Raw genomic sequence first — 19,917 nt, 5'->3', positions numbered from 1 at the left:
GCAGGAGTGTCCACCAGTTTCATAGCAGAGGTATTGAATAATTTGAGAAGGACCAAGGCATTCCCTGTGATGTAATTAAGTCAAATCATTTCATGAAAGAGTAAATCAAACCCAGAGTAATAATAACTTTGCTACTGTATTGCAAACAAATAGAAAGGTTTTTCACAAATTAATCAATTGTACAAAATTTTAATAGTATATTTTATTTATTAAACAAAGGAACATTAAAAGCAACAGCTACAACTTGCTGTTCCACTGTGTCTTACTTTGATTCAGAGGATATCCTCGATGGTAAATGTACTGTGGATCTGACCTTTTTAGCATGTGTTCAGCCTCTTTAGAACTCTGTATTTTGCAGCGATTTGACCAGATATATTTCAATAATTTTTTTGTAGAATATATTACAGCTAGTTATTGATCGCGGCCTCTTCTAATCTACATCTTCGCATCTAACCACTGGCTATTCCGCCTCGGGTGCCTGCTCAGGTATTATTACATATATTATAAGTTACTCACTGTAGAGACTAACATACTCTTAGTCCATAGTCTCTTTTCCTCCATACTGTATGGGCGTCCATTCTAGGGATGGGAGACTGAACCTTTTTCACGAGAAAAAATCTTATTCCCCTTTAAATTTAGAGGCGTGCGGCCCTGGGAGCATGCGCTCCCCAGACTTCAGCGCCCACCTCAGTCCCCATTGACGCATCGACTATATTGCCATTGCCTAATGACACCAGTTTTATTAGGGTGGGAGGATGGTGGGACGTGGGGAGGATGGTCGGACGTATGAAGGAAAGGTGACTAGGGACTAGAGTACATTAATCAAGGCGGTGAGTAACTACTCTTACGTCCCATCCCCTTTCCTCTATACTGTATGGGCGATTACAACTCAATGTAGCCCCAGGGTGGAGAGGTGACCCTCCTAAAGAAAACACGTTCCTTAATACTGCCTGCCCGAATGCTGCATCCGACCTGGAGCCAGCATCCAAAGAGTAGTGCCTGCAGAAAGCAGAAGGAGTGGCCCACGTGGCCACCCTGCTGATGACCTGTCACAGGGCTTGTCTCTGGAATGCGACTGCCGTTTGGCATGCATGTTTGCCGGAAGTGGCTTCTGCTGCCCCTCATAGGCAGCCTTCATGGCTGCAACCATCCATCTTGCTATGGAGGCCTTGGAAGCCTGATATCCTGGCCTTGACCAACCGTAGATGATAGAGCCTCAGATTTGCAGAAGCTCTTGGTTCTGTCCAGATAGAACTTTAGCACTCCCCTAACTATCTAGACAGTGCAGGATCCTCTGAGCATCGTCTTTGGGGTCTGCAAAGAAAGTAGGGAGAACTATCTCCTCATTTAGGTGGAATGCAGAGACTACTTTAGGCAAGAACACGGGATACGTTCTGAGGACCACCTTGTCCCTATGAAAAGTAGTGTATGGCTCAGAAGCCACTAGAGCTTGGATCTCGCCAACACGACGTGCAGATTTAAGACCCACCAAAAGGGCTGTTTTAATGGTGACCAGCCTGATGTCCACAAACGCCATTGTTAGGGAGAATTCTCTGTTAAGGCTAATTTCCCAAGTTAGTCCCCCAGCAGCTTTGCTGGATTTTTGGGGTTTAATTTTTTCGCCTGCTAAGAGTGAGACTCTTTTTTCTCCCACTCTTAGGCATGATTTGAGAATGTCCTTTGACTATGTAATGTGTTTTATGGGCTATGGGGTCTTTTACTCCATAGGGCTTCATGTGTATTTGGTATATGTGTTACACAGCACCCTCAGTGCAGTAACACAGGGGTGTCATAGTGACCCCCAAACTGACTCCGTACCCTGGGACTGACTACTGTCTCCCAGGGCATGTAAAGTCCCCATTGGCTTTACTAGTCTTAAATTGTCAACAGAACCAGTACAAACCATCATATTGTGGAAGTACTGGTAGGGGTAATTAGATTGCCCCTGGGTCTGTTTTTCAAGGGGGCACTGTCCAGTCCCCCCTTGTCGAGTTTCTGGCTGGTGGCAGTGGATACCACGCAAAATATTCCACCGGAATATTTCCTATGGGATTTTCCCATTCATTTTAAACGCACCACCTTTTTGGTGCAATGTTAAAGATACCGCTGGGTTATTTAATATTTATTCCCCGGTTGGGTCTTTTTGCCAGGACTCTGTTTTAAAATGGCGTTTGTGTTCGCCTCTTAAACTCCAACCCAAGTCGAGCCCTTTGTTCCACTTTTGGCGGGCTTCTGCACAGAAGCCTCCAAAAGTGGTGCCACTCTGTCTGGGTCTACAGGATGTGTGGGAAGGGGGGGAATAGGCACCCTAGACTGAGTTGTCTCGGCAACTCAAGTCGCACTCATGTGTGATTGGCCCAGTGGTGAGCCAGCCGGCTCCCCACTTAGCATGTTTGATTGACAGGTAGGCTGATGAATGGGGTTTTTCTGCATAAAAGCAGGGCTTTGGGGACTGGAACTTCAGAAGTCGCCACAGGACCTAAAGAATCCGAAGAGGGGAGAAGCTGAACCCTCTACAACGACACCACCGGTGGAGCCCTGCTGTACGAAACTCACCACTTTCCCAACGACAGAGAAGATTTTCTTCCAGGTGAGTCTTCTTCCCTTTGAGCTGGTGGGACTAACCAGTTCGTCTTTTTCGCCACCTCCTGGATCGTATCGTGGTCGAATCGCCCGTGCCAAGCACCCCGGCGGCCGGATAGCCACGCTTCACCACTACAGCGAATAAAAGGGTAGTACCTTTTAACCGGGAAACTCCGCGGCTGGTTTCTTCCCTGGCAGTGCAACGACCTCCGGCTTTCCTCCACGTCGAGATCTTCTCTTCCCCTGGACGAAGCCCTGACTTGCACCCGCTGCCAGGAACAAATGCCCCCGCTGGAGCTTTCTCACAATTTCAGGTACTGTGTCCCGCCTGGTCTCCCTTGCAACAGACTGTCGAAGGTGTCCTGTAAATCATTGACTCTCTATCCTGGGGTGACCTCGGACCCGTTAACCTTACCTTTCTAACTTGATCCAACCTCTTTTTGACTTTCCTGCAAAGACCTTGAGTGCATTTCCACTGTGTGATCTTGGGCACATTCCGCCTTGCTCTCTCCAAGAGTGGGCCTGGCCTATGAACCTTTGCTCTACAGTAGACCCTGCCTTTCTTGACTTGCTGTGGTTCTTTAAAAGTGTTGGTACTGTGTGATTTTCCTATTCAGCCTTTTCTCTCCCTTTTTAAACAAATTATTAGAGTTCCATCTATGGTTACGGGCTCACCTCTGTTTTGCTAAATAAGTGTTGTCTTAACCTAGACTTGTCAATTAATTAGGGAGGTGTATATATTTCTAGTGACTGTGTTTGAACTTGCTTGACATATTGGTGCCAGTGTATTTTTACAAGTGTGTTTTTAAATAAATAATTATATACTTTTATACCAAAGCTCTGGTCAGTGTTTGCTTGTGCTACTGTCTTTTTGGCCCTATCGTGTATACTCTATATACTGCCTAACTCTTCTTGAGAGAAGTCGGACTGCTCAGCCACAGCTACCAGGTAAATCTGGGTGGTGCGGACTGCTACCAATTGGGTTTACTGCTAACACCTGTAGTCTTAAACTTACTGCAGTGGTCCCTAAGGGAACTGCACAGGTTTCTGCTTAACAGCCACTCTATGACAAGACTGGAGGCGAGCATTATGCTTCATCTTCATTTATTTCTACTCTTCAGCAGTTCAACAAAACATATATAAAACCATGAAAAGTGTAGAACAGAACTTTTCTCTTTTCAAAACTACAATATCCACAAGTCTCTGTAGTCCATGCCCTTTCCACCAGTCACAACCCACTTCCTGTGCTTGGGCTCCTCCTCTTCTTTTACTGCTCTTCAAGCAGATAAGTACCATTTCTTCCCTCTCCGCATGTCGAGGTTGGAATGACTGGGTTTGAGTGGAAGATTAAGATTATGCCTAGCACAGTATGTGTGTGAAAGAGAAGATTTGTTTATGCAGCATATATAAAAAATATATATATATAATCATTTCTGTAATAATTTATCCAGATTGTTATAGGCGCGTAGTCTAGTAACACGGACGCGTGCTCTTGCGAGATTAAGTGTTTTATCGTAGCTACGCGTCGGAGTAGATTCCGTTAAGTTTTCGTGAGGCAGAGAGTTTGTTCGCAAGGCTGGCACTCCAGGGGTTTAGTCAGCCTCGCGAAGACACGCAGCGCCGGCCGCGCTGGCATCCGCGAGCCGGCCCCCACCCTTGGGGAGGCGGAGCCAGTACCCGCGAGGCTTGGAGCGCGGCCGGAGAGCTCGCGAGCAGGCAGCCCCCACCTGCGGTGGGCAGAGCTACCGCGAGCCGTGTGTAGGCTCTACGCTCCGAAGCGTTAGCCCCCACCCGCGGGTGGGAGGAGTTAGGCGCATTACTCGCGCATCAGGACGCTGCCTTTGTGCGACGTGAGAGTTTTCCTTACACACCAGCAGCAGAGTGCTCGGAAAAGCGAATAGCTTACATTGGCTTGATCAAGGCCCTGATACCAGCGATCATACGATCATGAGCGCCGTTGCTCCAGGAGAGTATATTAGGAGACTACAGGTCCACGTGGAGAGAGCTGCTGAGCTAAAGACACTGCAGATCCCTTATACTGTTACTCAACAGAAGATTGGTGCCTTAGAGACAAAGGCTTACTAGAGCCTCAGAGCTAAGGACATAGGTGCAGCCACTGAAAAAAAACAAAAACAAAAGAGAGAACAAGAGTTAAGAAGTAAAAAGGACTTTTACTGACTCCGATTTATCAATCAGGAGCAGTGGGCGTGGTAAGAGACCTGCCTCAGGTATATTAGGCACACAGCACTTCAGAAAATGTCAGAGTTCGAGTGGACCAAGGAGGAGCAGTCGCAGGACCTCGCTGCCAGCTTTAAGCAAGTGCTGGGGAGCCCTCTGGTTGATTCAGTGGCAGAGGGCGTCAGGCCCCTACATGAGAGGCTGGAGACACTGGAGGTTATGTTTTCGCAACCTAGTAACAGCACCAAGGACTGGAAGCGCACGCCCACAGACCACTTCAAAGGGGAACTGAAGGGGAGTAAAACAGCCCTCAAGAGGAAAGCCTCGGACGACCCCCAGGGCGCTTTGGAAGGGGCAGCGAATAGGGCCCCAGAGGTGGTTGACGCGTTTGCTAAGCTGAAGGAAGCTCATCTGCAACGGCAGGCGGTGCCGAACCTCATGACCCCCTCTCCAGGGAATGAAAATACAGGAGATGACCCCGGCTCGGAAGATGAGAAGGCTGACGATCAGACTTCGCAGGAAGACGAAGAGGTTGAGGAAGAAGACTGGGCGAAACCCAGTGGGGGCAAGAGAACACGGAAGGAGAAGCACCTTCTGGAGCCTCAGGATGATATGTTTGACCCGGAGAGCATCCGGAACCTGAGGTCCACCGAATGGCAGCCATCACCCCCCCCCCCTGCCCCGAGTGGCACAGTATATGACAGCAGGACTACGCAAGCCTTTGGACAAGGAAGTGAGACAAATCGAAAGCTCAAAGATATAAAGAGGGAGATCAGGTTATGTTTAGAGAAACAACGAATATCCCTCAGGACATTAGCAAGGATAGTTGGGCTGTTAGCAGCATCTATTCAGGCCATATTCCCAGGGCCCCTGCACTACCAGGCTTTACAGAGGTTGAAGATAAAACATCTACAACAGGGTCTGAAGTATCACCAACAGGTGCCTCTAGATCACGACTCCATTACAGAACTAGAGCGGTGGTTAAAGAATATGGAAGCTTGGAATGGGCGAGCCATATTCGGAGACAAGCCGGATCTGATAATAGAATCGGATGCCAGCCAGAAGGGCTGGGGAGCCAGATGTGGGACCCTACAGACCGGAGGCAAGTGACGCGAAGAGGAGCTCCGTCTTCACATAAACTGTCTGGAGCTCCTGGCAGGATCATTTGCGATCAAAGCCTTCACAAGAGGAAGGGTGAAATCTTGTGTACTACTGAAGATGGACAACATATCAGCAGTAAGGTACATAAACCACCTAGGCGGTACAAGGTCCAAGATGCTAGCAGAGCTAGCAAAGGACTTCTGGCACTTTTGCCTACGGACAGAAACGTCAGTGACTGCAGAGTACCTACCAGGCTCGCTGAATGTGGTAGCGGACTGGAACTCTCGTTACCTGACAGACTCCAGCGATTGGAAGCTGGATCCAGCAGTGTTTCAGAAGCTGGACAGGAGATGGGGACCATTACATATGGACCTCTTCGCCTCTCGGCTGAAAACACAGACGAGCCTCTATTTCAGCTGGAGGCTGGACCAGGGAGCGCAAGGAACGGATGCTTTCCTGCAGGAATGGGCAGGAGGCCCGCATTACGCTTTCCCTCACTTCGCGATGTTGCGCAGAGCGCTAGCGAAGTGTCGGAGGGAGAAAGCGGAACTGGTATTAGTAGCACCTTTGTGGAAGTCACAAGTGTGGTTTCCAACACTAATGGAGCTAGTAGCGGACGTTCTCAGAGTCCTCCCTGAAGGAGAGCGACTGCTCACGGACCCAGTTGGGTCGTGTCATCCTCTGAGAGTGAGAGGGACACTCCCGCTAGTCTCGTGCAGGATATCAGGAGACGCTGCAGGCTGCTCAGCTTATCGCGCAGTCCTGGGCTCCATCCTCTAGGAGGAGCTACGACGCAGCTTGGGCAAAGTGGACAAGCTGGTGCAAGAACAGAAGTGTTCATCCCGTTTCATCACCTGTAGTGGAAATACTGAATTTCCTGGCGCACGTATTGCAGAACGGGAAAGCTTTCCAGACAATAGGAGTATACAGATCAGCCATATCAGCAGGGCATATGCCAACAGAAGGGGTACCAGCAGGGGAGCATCCCGCGGTGGTGAGGCTCATTAGAGGAGCGAGATTCAGAGTGCCGCCAGGGCCCAAATATAGTACAACATGGGACGCGACGATGGTATTTCGATTATCATCAGATTGGCCATCAGATAAATACCTTTCTCTTAAACAGCTATCAGGTAAACTAGCTATGTTATTATGTCCGATTTCATGCAAACGAGTGTCAGACGTTAGAGCGCTAGAAATTAACAGACGGTCCTTCGGTCCGGAGGGAGTCACATTCTCCATGGCCAGGAGGACCAAGACAGGCACCTCCATGGTGCATTATCCGTATTTTCCGAACAATTCGAAATGGTGCGTTGCACGGTGTATTAAAGAATACGAGAATAGAACAGCAGAGAATAGAGCAGTAAATACTACTCAGTTATTAATAGCGTGCAGGAAGCCTTATCATGCAGTAGCATCAGCTACCATAGCTAGATGGGTCAAAGAGGTCATGCAGACAGCAGGTGTGAATGTGGACACGTATGGAGCTCATTCAGTGAGAGGAGCAATGTCATCGTCAGCCGCAAGAGCGGGAGTGCCTTTGAGTGAAATAATGCTAGCAGGAGACTGGTCAAGCGATCGTACTTTTAAAGAGTTTTACTTTAAGCCAGCAGAGGGTTTGGCTGGTGCGGTGCTGGGGAAGCTTTGAACAAGCATAATGCTTGCCTCCAGTCTTGTCATAGAATGAAGATTACCCCTGCTAGCTACGCAGGGAGTATTAATTCTATTAAAGACTAAGGAGGCGAGCATTAAATTCCCACCCGAGTACTGTAATGTATATAAATGTTAATGCAATATAGGAGTGATGACATTACATACACACCACCCTAAGATCTCTTATTATTTTTTCATAGGGGAAGATCAGAAGAATAGCTGAAGGCAGTGTCGTAGCTGAAGGCATCAAGAGTCCGGGAGAGCACCGGCAGTTGAGTTTAAAGTTCAGAAGACCCTCCGCACCGTTGGCGAGGATCAGTTAAAGAACATGAGTGACTGTCAGAGCGAGTAAAAGCAGAGGAGGAGCCCAAGCACAGGAAGTGGGTTGTGACTGGTGGAAAGGGCATGGACTGCAGAGACTCATGGATATTGCAGTTTTGAAAAGAGAAAAGTTCTGTTCTACACTTTTCATGGTTTTATACATGTTTTGTTGAACTGCTGAAGAGTAGAAATAAATGAAGATGAAGCATAATGCTCGCCTCCTTAGTCTTTAATAGAATACATACTCCCTGCGCAGCTAGCAGGGGTAATCTTCAATGGCTCAAAGGGTTTATGCGCCAAGGTGCCTAACACTATACTAGGTCCCACACAGGGTGTGGCTTCTTGATGGGCGGGTAGAGCCTGGTGAGACCCATCGATGTCTTAACCACCGGATTGGCAGAGTTCCGGTAGGTTCCGATGGCCGCCAGATAGGTGCGGCATGTGCCCATTTGCACCCCCGAGTGTGCGAGATGTGCTGAAAATGATAGCACATCGTCCAGTCCGCAATTGAGAGGATTGACCTCCTCAGGATCCACCCAGTGGCAAAACATAGTCCACTTGCTTTTGTACTGACTCCTGTTAGCATCGCTCCAAGCACCATGAATGATTTCAAGGTTAGCCTGCGAGAGGCGCAGATGCTTCAGTGTGACCTGTTCAGGAATCACAACGTGAAGGCTAACTTCTGCGTGGCCGGGTGGGTGACCGGGCCCCCTGTTGCGACAGTGGATGAGCTGGGGCCAGTGGAAGGTGCATCAGGGGTTGGTTTAACAGGCTGAGCAGCTCCAAAAACCATGCCTGGCTGGCCAACACGGAACTATCAGAATGATACTGAGGTGCCAGGACCCCCTGTCCAGGTTAGCTCCCAAGCCCTCCAAGGACTAATCCGTGGTGATGGTAACCTGCGGTGCAGGTTGTCGGAAATGCCTGCCTATCCTCGGATTGCAGTCCATGCTACACCAGACTAGGTCCTGGTGTAGGAAGGGAGGGATGCTGACTAGATCTGCCTGTGAACCCCGCTCCCGATTCCATGATGCTGCGAAGTGTAGCTGTAATCTCTTCATTTTGAGTCTTGTGTAAGGCACTGCCAGAAGACATGACGCCATGATACCCAAGAGGTGTTGGTACCACCACCCTGAGGTCGCCTCTCGGCTGAGAAAATGACCTGTGGCCCTCTTGACGGCTTCAATCTTGTCCTCCGAGGGATAAACTCTCTTGGATCTCGTATCCCAGATGAGATCCAGGAACGCTAGAATCTGCGTCGGCTCCAGCTGTGATTTGAGCTTGATGGAAAATCTCAAGTTTCATGATGGCGAAGGAGGTATGATGGAACGCCTCTGGGAATCTCGCCCCGACGAGTCAGTCGTCTAGGTATGGATAGACATGGTGACCTTGGGCTCTGAGACAGAATCCTGTGCAGTGCCCTTAGGGACCACTACACACAATTAAGACTACAGGTGGCAATACAAGTTTTACCTTTGGTATAAGCCTGTACTACTATGTCAGAGTGGTAGCAGTGGCAGAGCAGCCAGGCTCATCTCAAGAGTATATGAGCAGGAGCAGAGATTACACAAAGGGACCACAATTACTATGACTCAAGCAAACACTGACTCAAGGTTTCAGGTATAAAAATATAAGTACATTTATTTTTAAACCATTCGTTATAAACACAACACTTCTATGAAACTTCAATAAAAACCACACGTTAAATATACTACAACTAACCAATTCACTTTGTAAAGTAAGTCTCAAGGTAAGTAACTTGTGTTGGAATGAACCAGTGTTGGGCACAAAAACATGTTACCGCGAATACGATTGCGATCACTTTTTGACAGTTCGGTCTACTAAACAAACGCGTATTCGTGACATGAAATGCTACCGGGGCAAACACACACTTAGCACTTGAGATTCCCAGAGGGAGTTGGAGACAAAAATCACAGGCATTATTTTGGTTAGACAGGCAGAATCAAGAAACACTCAGAGACAGGAGTCAGGGTCGAAAGACACCGGGGCCAGTTGCTGAAGATCACACGGTCAGACAGTTTAAGATTCGACGTAGCCAACAGTACTTTGGATATTGTCAATGTTCGGAAGCAAGAGTTATAAGAAGGAGGGAAGACAAGGGCAAGCCTTGGAAATAAAGAAAAAGGGATTCACTCAGTTTCCTCAACAGAACACAGTACCTTGTTCCAATGGTGCAGTTGGTGCCTTGGCAGTTGTTCCTGTTGGTTTCCCGCACACCCACAATTCCTGGATCTTAGTTGTGAAGGAGGACGTCTGAAGGGGGTCTGCACCACACAGGGATGAAGCTGGCAGCAGCGACGAGGAATAAAAGGTGCGCTCCTTAAAAACAGGAGAGGCTCTTCAGGTGGCTATCCGGACCACTACAGCAGTGTGCAGCGATTTCGACCAAGGAAGAGGATCCTCTGGCTGTAGAAGATGAGCTGGTTATCCCCACCAAGCTCAAGGGAAGAAAACTCTGGACTGGATCTTCTCTAAGTCGTTGAAGGGAAGATAGCCCAGAACTGCAGCAGGGCTTCACCGGGACGGGGTAGTTGCAGCAGCCGTCGTTCTCTCCGCTTCTCTTCGGTTCCTTGTAGTTCCAGTGGCGACTGACTTCTAGCCCAAGAGACCTGCCTTTTATGCGAAAACCCCCCATTCACACAGCCTGGCTGTCAATCACCCAGCAGGCTGGTTGTCCAGCACGGACAACTAGCCTGGCCAATCATGACAAAGTGCGAGCTTGGGTTTCCTAGGATACCCTGTGCAGGGGGTGATTACACCCCTCCCTCACATTCAGCTCACATAGACACCCAGGCGCCTGGTGGAGGGCTTCTGAACAGAAAGCACGCCAAAAGATGGTGAACAAAGAACAGAACTGCGAGACTTGTCCTTGGCCTCAAGCCCAGGGACCGTATCTCTCCAGGACTGAAATCTCTACACTGGCTCCCAGTGGCTGCGAGGATTAAGTTCAAAACCCTCTGCATTGTCCACAAGGCCTTCTGGGGCCTGGGGCCTAAATACCTTTAACTCTCTCTTCCTAAATATCTTCCTTCCTGAGCCCTTCGCTCATCCATCTCCAACTCCCTCAGGGGCAGCCGCTTCTCGAAGCAACGAGTTGGGGGTCGATCTCTCGCCATGGCAGGGGCCTCCCTCTAGAACAGCCTTCCTGCCTCCCTGAAACTTGAGGAGAACCATCTCCGGTTCCGGAAGCACCTCAAAGCCTTCCTCTTTGCTTCTGCTTTCTCTCTCCCTCTCCCCTGCTAAATTCTCGACTGAATCTGCACCGAATCTGCAACTGGGCCACTCTCACCGACCTTGGTCCTGGGCCCAGCCACTCTCCTCTTGCACTGCCTCCCTGGCAACCCCTGCAGTGAGGGACTGTCTCTGTATCCCTACAGCCCCCACTTTCCCAGCACTTGTCTGCACTTACCTTGCACTTGCCACCAGCAGGCCCTATTTATTTACTTATTCTACTTACTTGTACTGCACTTCCCCCCTCCCCTTCCCCTTGCACTTTTCCCTTCCCCCTACCCCTGCACTTGCGCGGTCTGAATGACACCTGGCCTAGTAGGATCGTTGTCTGTCTTCCCCTTGACCTCCCCTCCCTGCCTCGTCGCGCCTTGAAACACTTATGTATAGGCGCGTTACAAATGCCATATCATATCATATCATAACCTAGTTTGCCGCGCAAAGTAAAACACAAGAAGGACTTTAACAAAAAGAAATGGCGAATAAACCCAACCGGAGCCAAAAGAAAGACGATTTGGTCAAGCGGGTTTATGTTCGAGGCTAATACAATAGCCAAGAACAGTATCATGTTTATCTAATATAATCGCGGTAGAAAAGTTAGGGGAGATACCACTGCCACCAGCCAAGTCTAAATGTTAAAAGAGCAAAACAATGCTCTAGAAGGTACAGATAAAAAGGGATACGAATTAACCCTTTCCAGTACTCCATGGAAGATGGGGTGTACTGGATCTGTGGTAGATTGACTAAGTAAAGTTAACTTTACCCTTTTTTGGGGGACAGTAGTCGCCTCAGAAATGGAGTTGAGGGAAGTCTTAAAGACAACCCTGTGCCACGGACCTGAAGGTGCTGTGTGACGTACACAAAGAAGGGGGCTACTGAAGTGGTGTACTTCAGAGTCCACAATCACAAAAACAGATAGAAACACATAGAAAAATCAAAATACAGGTAAGAGTGGGGGAAACGCTCTCACTCTTACCAAGTGGAAAAAAATAAACTCCAGAAGTCCAGCAAAGCTGCCGGGGGACTCACTAGGTGAGGGAAATTAGCCATAGATGAGAATTCTCCCTAACAGGCTACCACTGCATTCATAAGCCTGGTAAAGACCCTTGGGGCTGAGGTGAGGCCAGAGGGTAGAACTTTGTATTGGAAATGGAAGCTTATGATCCTGAACCTCAGGAAGGACCGATGGGGCTGCCAAATCGGGACGTGTAGGTAAGCGTCCGTTAGATCCAGGGAGCACATCCAGTATTCCCTGCACAGTGTCTCTGCAATAAGCGCTGAGGTAACCATCTTGAACTTTTGAAGCGGAAGGGAAAGGTTCAGGGTGGAAAGGTCCAACACAACTCTCAGGCCAGCCCGGTTCTTTTTCTGTATGGTGAAAATCCTGGAGTATAAGCCCATATCCAGCTGGGAGGCTGGGACTTCTTCCACTGCTTGGCTCTCTACGAGCGATCAAATTTCGACCAACAGAGTTGTTGAGTCTCATGCCTTTTTTCCTGAGGAGGGGGACTGAAAGAAGTCCTTATTCCCACCTTGTACTCCTTGCGGCGGCGTTGATTTGGAGATCGGTCCGGCTGCCTGGACTGTCGTTCTTGGGAGCCCCGACCCTTGTCGGAATGCTGGTGCGTTTGAGTGTAGGTCTTGTGCGTGGACTTTGTGAGGATGGATAAGGATTTCGCAGTCTGGGAACTGTTCTTTTATCAAGTTCCTCATCGGTGGAGAAATGAAAAAGTTTGCTACCCTCGAATGGAAGGTCCAATATGCGCTCTTGCACTTCTGGGTTGAATTGGTAGCCCGGAGCCAGGCAGTCCTTCTCACGTCCGTAGCTATGCAGATGGCCCGATCTGAGGTGTCAATATGTGCAACAGTGGACTCCATGTCGTCTAAAGCGACCATCTTTGCTTCTGCCAGCCCCGCCTTGAAGCGTGCCTGACTGTGCCCCGGAAGTTCCGGAAGGAAGTCAGCTATTTCCTGCCAGAGCCTCTGGTTAACGGCTGCGAGCATGGGATCCGCATTAGACTGACGAAGGTGCAGCGAGGCGTCGGAATAGACCATTTTACCATACGCCGCCAAGATAATATCCTCGTTGCCTAGCAGAGCTAAGGACAAGGTGGCTGCAAGCCATTACTTTACATGAGCACAGATTTGCATTCCTAATTAGTCAAGGATGCCGAAAACCATTTACCCAGACAGGTTTTCCATTTGCAGGTAGTTCCGGTTAACAACTAGGAACATGAATCAGAACAGACAGGTTCTGTTGCCACTGTACAACATAGTGTTGAGCCTCCATATCCCCAAGTTTTACTCTCTACAGCATTTCCATAGCCAGTCCCATTGCAATAAGTTATCTGCTCCCCTTCTACCATTTCTGGAGAGAGTAGTCTCCCGAATCTGAGGGAGTGGGTTATCCTGGGCCCCATGCTGCATCCGCTGAGAAGCAGATGCAGACAACATTTTCCAGTTCATTTTCAAGAGGTCTGTAGGGAGAGCTCTTTCAATCTCAGGCATCACGTCTGCGTGTTGGGCAGATGCCATTATAAGCACTGTGCAAGACTGCTATTCTGCTGCATTGTACAAGAAACTAAATCATGAAAGAACAGAGTGACTACATCAATTTGTCTAGCAGATGACACTGCAGTTGCATCATCTTGCTTAGATAGAGGAGGGAACAAGTTACTTACCTGTAACTGTTGTTCTCCAGCATGGGTCTGGCATGGATTCACATACTCATTCCCCATCAGTCTGGGAATCCTCGGTAAAGAAAAAATCAGTTTCAGTTTTGTTTCTGAACTGTATTTCTCCTAACAACCAATCACTGGTCTCTGGGTCATACTGCTCCCAGCCAATGACTGCCCTCTATCTGAGCCCCTCCTCTGTCAGCCATCTTCAGATTTGGTAGCATGTAACGTGGCAGTAGGACCAAGAGAAGAGCCGCAGAGGGGTAGGAGGGAAGGTTCGCATGTGAATCCATGCCAGACCCATGCTGGAGAACAACAGTTGCAGGTAACTTGTTTCTTCTCCAGCATGGGGTCTGGCATAGATTCACATGCTCATGAATAGAAGAATACATAGCAGTACACACATGCACAACCACTGGTGGTGGCAAGGCTCAACGTTAAGCATTTCATCAACTCAACATTAAGCATCTCTTACCTCCTCACCAGGCCCACCTTCAGGTGAACAGGTTGCGCAGCACTGCCTGGCTGACTCTTGACTCCTCCATGGAATCCCGGTCAACGCAGTAGAATCTCGTGAAGGTGTGCATCGACCACCAAGTAGCAGCCCTGCAGATGTCCAGCAAGGGCACACCAGACAGGAACGCCGTGGTAGCAGCGATTGCTCTGGTTGAATGGGCTCTTGGACGGCCGGGCAACGGTCGGTTTTCCAACCGGTGACAGTGCATGATGCAGCCGAAGAGCCATCTGTAAATGGAAGCCTTCGAGGGGGCCTTTCCTTGGTTCACAGGTCCAAAGTTCACAAACAGCTGTGATGTCTTCCGAAAACTCTTTGTGCGGTCCACGTAGAAGAACTTCAGCGCTCTAGCCACATCCAGCGAGTGCAAAGTCCTCTCGGCCGGCGACGGGAAGAAAAAGGGTAACACCAAGGGCTTGTTGAGATGGAAGCCCGACTGCACCTTGGCCTTGAAGGAGGGGTGCGTCCTCAGCACCACCCTCGTGTCGTGAAAAGTCAAGTATGGAGGCTTGCAAGACCGGGCCTGGATCTCTCCCACTCGTCGTGCAGAGGTGATGGCCACGAGGAATGCTGTCTTCCACGACAGAAACTTCAACGGCACTGAATGCATAGGCTCGAATGGCGGCCCCATGAACGTGCTCAGCACCACGTTGAGCTCCCACACCGGGGCCGGAGCCGTCAACGGCGGGAATGATCGCAACAGTCCTTTCATAAACTCCTTCACCAGGCGATGAGAGCACAGAGATGATCGTCCCCGGATCTCTGGTGTAGCGGGAAATCGCCGCTAGATGTATCTTGATGGAGGCATGAGCTAACCCCACCTTGGCCAGCGACAATAGGTACGGCAGCACTTGAGGAGCCGTAATACGTAGAGGGTTGATCTTCTGTGCACCACACCAGACAGAGAACTTCTTCCATTTGTGTCCGTAGCACTTGAGAGTTGAGGACGCCCTGGCCTTTGCAAGCACCTCCTTGCAGTCCGCCAGGATATCGTACCCTCCAAACTCTAGTGCTGCAGAAGCCAAGCCTGCAAGTTCAGCGACCCCGGGTCGTGGTGGAGGATGGCGCCCCCTTCTCTGGCGAGGAGATCCGCGTCCGTCAGCAGTTTGACTGGGGGGGACGCGGATATGACCAGAAGGTCTGGAAACCAGATCTGCCTTGGCCACGCCGGTGCGACGATGATCATCCTGCACCGGGAACGTCTGAGTTGGTTGATGCGTCGCAGCAGCAACGGCAACGGTGGGAACGCATTGAGGAACAGGCTGTCCCTGGGGAATGAGAAGGCATCGCCCATGCTCCCCAGCTGGGGAAACCTGCTGGCGAACCTCCGGCACTTGGTGTTTGTCGCCGTCGCGAGTAGGTCGGTCTGGGGATTGCCCCATCATTGGAAAAGTAGATCCACCTGATCCTGGCCCAGTTCCCACTCGTGGCACGTGCGCAGCTGCCTGCTGAGAGAGTCAGCGATGGTTCTTTATTCCTGCCAAATGGAAGGTTACCAGAAACATCCCTTGGGCGACAGCCCAGTGCCACAGATCCTGGGCTTCCTTGGATAGGTCTGAGGATATGGTGCCTCCCTGCTTCCGGATGTAGAACATCGTGGTGGTGTTGTCGGTGAAGATCCTAACCACCTTGCCCTTGAGGGACGGAAGGAACAACCTGAGGGCCCAGAACATGGCCCAGAGCACCAGGACATTGATGTGTAGTGACCTCTCCTCCGGGAGCCAAAGGCCTCTTGCGTGGAGATCTCCAGTGTGCACTCCCCATCACTCCAGGGAGGCGCAAGACGTCACCGTCTCCTGATGTGCTGGGGTCTGGAAGTCCATACCCGCCGCCAGATGCGCGTGGGTGCCCCACCACCGGATCGCTTGGCGGAATGACTCATTGAGCGAGATCCTGTCTTCGAAGCTGCCCGCCGCTTGCATTCAACGGGCGTCGAGGAACTCTTGCAGTGGACACATCCGCAGCCTGCACAGGCACACGAGGTAGATGCACGAGGACATCATGCCAAGCAGGGACTTGATGGACCTCACCCTGGCCACGTCCATGGTCGACAGCCGTTGGACCTTGCGCAATATGGCCTTCATCCTTTCCTCCAACGGAGAAGCCAATCACGCCACTGTGTCGAGCCTGGCTCCCAGGAACAGGGCGACTTGAGACGGCACCTAGTGGGATTTCGCAAAGTTGATCGAGAATCCCAGATCCGTGAGCAGCTGGACGGTCTTCGCTGTGTGCACGACGGCGAGTTCCCTTGTCTTTGCTTGGATGAGCCAATCGTCCAGGTAGGGGTAGACATGGATCCCCTGCAGGCGCATCCACGCCACCGCTGGTGCTAGGCACTTGGTGAATACCCTGGGTGCCGACTTCAATCCGAAGGGAAAGGCCTTGAACGGATAGTGTCGCCTTTGGACTATGAATCGCAGGAACTTTCGATGTCCTTTTAGAATGGGGATGTGGAAGTAGGCATCCTCCAAGTCCAGCAACGATAAGAAATCGCCTTCCTCCAGCTTCCCCAGCATGTGCTGGAGGGTGACCATCCGGACCTTCTGGGACTTAATGTACTTGTTTAGACGACGCAGGTCCAGGATGGGTCGCCAGCTGCCTCTCTTCTTTCTTATGAGGAAGCATTGTGAGTACACTCCGGAGCCCCGTAGCCTCTTTTGGACGAGCTTGATGGCTCCTTTCTTCAGCATCGCCCTTACTTCCAGCAGCAATGGAGGGACGTGGTTTTCCTTCCTGGCCACGGGTGGAATGCGGGCCTGGGTATCCATCACCCATCGATCGGTGGAGATGGACTCCCACACGCTGACGAACTTCGCCAGCCGGCCTCCCACCGGGGTGATCAGGTGGGGGCCCGACGCTACAGCCGGTTCAGTCCTGCTTGGCAGCGGCCTTGCCGTCTTGTCCTCCTTGGCGACGACAACGAGATCCTCCCGACTTGCCGCATCCTCTGTAGGGCTCCTGCTAAGAGGAGCGGGCCACCTGGCGGTACGTCGTGGAGCCACCACCGAATCCTTTGGAGGCACCTTGCTTACCTCCAGAGTTCCGAAAAGGTGGCTGTCGTCGTTGCAGAACACCCAAGGCCCGAGCCATCTCTGTGTCGGCCTTGATGGCCTGCAGTGACTCATCCACAGTCTTGCCAAACAGGTTGTTCCCATCGAAGGGCATGTCCGGAACTCTAGTCTGCACGTCTTGGCGGAAATCGGTTGCCTTAAGCCAACCACGCCGGCGAAGGCAAACACTGTTGCCCATTTGGCAAAAACCAGTGTCAGCAATGTCCGTGGCCACCGTTATAGCATGGTCCGACGCCACCTCTCCTTCCTGTAGGATCTCCAGGGCCTCTGCCCTTTTGTCGTCCATGAGGAAGTCCAGCAGGGGAGGGATCTTAAACCACAGCTCCCTGTCGTAGCGGGCCACAATCGCGAGGGCCTTGGCCGCTTTAATAGTCGTCGTCGCCGCCGACGACGACGACATGACGACCCGCCGTCCCATGCATCCAGTTTCTTCCCCTCGCCGTCCGGCGGGGAGGTCGAAGTTGAAGCCGTCGCCCCCGCCGCTTTCTTCTTGGCCGCCACGGAGACGACCGAATCCGGGGTCGGCTGCGTCCTAAGGCACATGGGGGACCCGGTACTTCTTCTCGTACCGGTCTCTCCTGGCAGGAGTCGTGGACAGGTTCTTCAGGAGCAACAGTCCCTCGTCCCAGATGTCGTCAAATAAAGGAACCGAGAGGACCGTCTTCCTCTTGGCCTCACACCGTTGAAAGAGGAAACCTTCCTTCCTTCCTTCTGTTCCTCAGGGCAGAGCTGGAAGAGCTCAGATGCCCTGGTGATCATGGCGTGGAAGGAGCCAATTTCGTCGGGCGGGGAGGCCCGAGGAGGTGTTGATGGAAGGCCCATCCCGTCGTCACCGCCGTCGTCATCCATCCCCGTCGTGGCCATCTTCGTTCCCGTGTCATCCCTCCGATCAAGAGAAGGAGATGAAGGTTGCGAAGACCATGAAGGCTGGAAGGGCGGGGGGGATGAATTATGAAGCTTGGAGGGCTTACCAACGATCCAGGCTCCGCTGGATCGTCCGTTGGGGAAAGGGCAACCTTGTCCTTATCTCCGTACACAAGGCCTGGATCGCCATCAATATTGCTCCCGAGTTGTCCTGTGGCTCAGGTACCGGCTGCGACGGGCGCGACGGTTGGGGAGTGGAATCCTCCGCCTCCACGAGTTCCTCGTCAGCACCACCGTGGCTTTCTTTGTCCGCTTTGCCTCGTCTGGATCCCTCCCGTGGGACTGGACCTCCTCGAACCTCTTGTTCAGGATCTTCGCGACTCCAGCCAGCTCCTCTTCAGAGGCTGTATCTGTGTCCGTGATGGCCACTGCCCCCCCCCTCTTTTTCCACCGGGGGTTTCACGGGGGTCTTATCGATGGGTTGAAAAGAGGATTCCCTCCGCAGTGGCAGGGAAACTCTAGGACCCGAGGTCGCCTCCACAGGATTTGCCAAGGCTGCTGCGACTCCCTTGATAGAGGCCTTAGCCGGGTGAATCAAGGCCTTAACGACCTGGGGCGTGCCTGAGGCCTTCACCTTGGGCGGAGGGCCACTGCCTCACTCCCCCTCGGCTGTCTCCGTCGGGATCGACCGGAGCTTCCCCCGAAGCTTACCCGGGTTCTCCGATTTCCTCTTCCACAAACCAGAGCGTTGGCTCGTGGTTGATGGCGTCGGTGAAAGTGCGCCCTGCCTGGCAACCGAGGAGCCAGACCGATCGGCGCTCCTGGTGCCCGCGGACTCGCGGTGCTTTGCCTTTTGTTGGGCCCCCATCGCCAGAGTGCCCTCAACAGTCTTAGAAGACCGCTCGGACTTCTTCTCATCTACTGCTGGGCTCTTCCCTTCCAGCCAGTTGGTGAGGCGGATACGCCGATCCTTCATAGTCCGCTCCGACATGTTCTTGCAAAATGCAGTCCTTCTCCACGTGCGTTTTGTCTTCGTGAAGGCAGAAGAGGCATCTGGAATGCTCATCCTCGAAGACATTCTGCAATTCGCATCCAGGGCAGCTCCTGAACAGCTTGGATCCGGGCGTCGTTTTCCTTTGTCCTGGGCCATGTCCATGCAGGGTAGGCCTCAAAGATCTTCCGGAATCCTCCAAGAAGCGAAACTCGATGAGAACTTCGCCCTTGAGGGGCGTAGAAAATTCTGAAACGGGTCCCCGTTGATCGGAAGTAGAAACGGTGGAGCTTGAGGCTTGATTGACCGAAAAAAGGAGATTAAACTCTTTGAAAAATCACAAAAAGCAGTAAAAGCTTGAGAGCTAAACCACAAGGACTCCCAACACTTGAACGTGCGGTAAAAATCTGAAGATGGCTGCCAGAGGAGGGGCTTAGGTAGAGGGTAGTCATTGGCTGGGGGCAGTATGACCCAGAGACCAGTGATTGGTTATTAGGAGAAAGACAGTTCAGAAACGAAACTGAAACTGATTTTTCTTTACTGAGGATTCCCAGCCTGACGACGGGGAATGAGCATGTGAATCCATGCCAGACCCCATGCTGGAGAATGTGTGGTGCCTGTGGTATTTGCAAGGAGGGAGGCGTGTCACATATCATGTGGATTGTAAAAGTGTTTCCAGCGTAATGGTGTATGACTGATTCATGGATGGCAGTTACA

General features: G+C 51.3%; 1 protein-coding gene across 13 annotated transcripts in view; it reads right to left on the bottom strand.

Annotated features, from left to right (window-relative positions):
* The window catches only part of NEDD4L (NEDD4 like E3 ubiquitin protein ligase), a 2,900,454-nt gene that overhangs the window by 1,446,461 nt on the left and 1,434,076 nt on the right, over positions 1 to 19,917 (bottom strand). The gene's annotated exons all lie outside the window — the stretch shown is intronic.

The sequence above is a fragment of the Ambystoma mexicanum genome, chromosome 6p (genome assembly GCF_040938575.1).
Source record: "Ambystoma mexicanum isolate Mex_15411 chromosome 6p, UKY_AmexF1_1, whole genome shotgun sequence".
NCBI classification, from domain to species: Eukaryota; Metazoa; Chordata; class Amphibia; order Caudata; family Ambystomatidae; genus Ambystoma; species Ambystoma mexicanum.
This window is presented reverse-complemented; position numbering and strand designations above follow the sequence as displayed.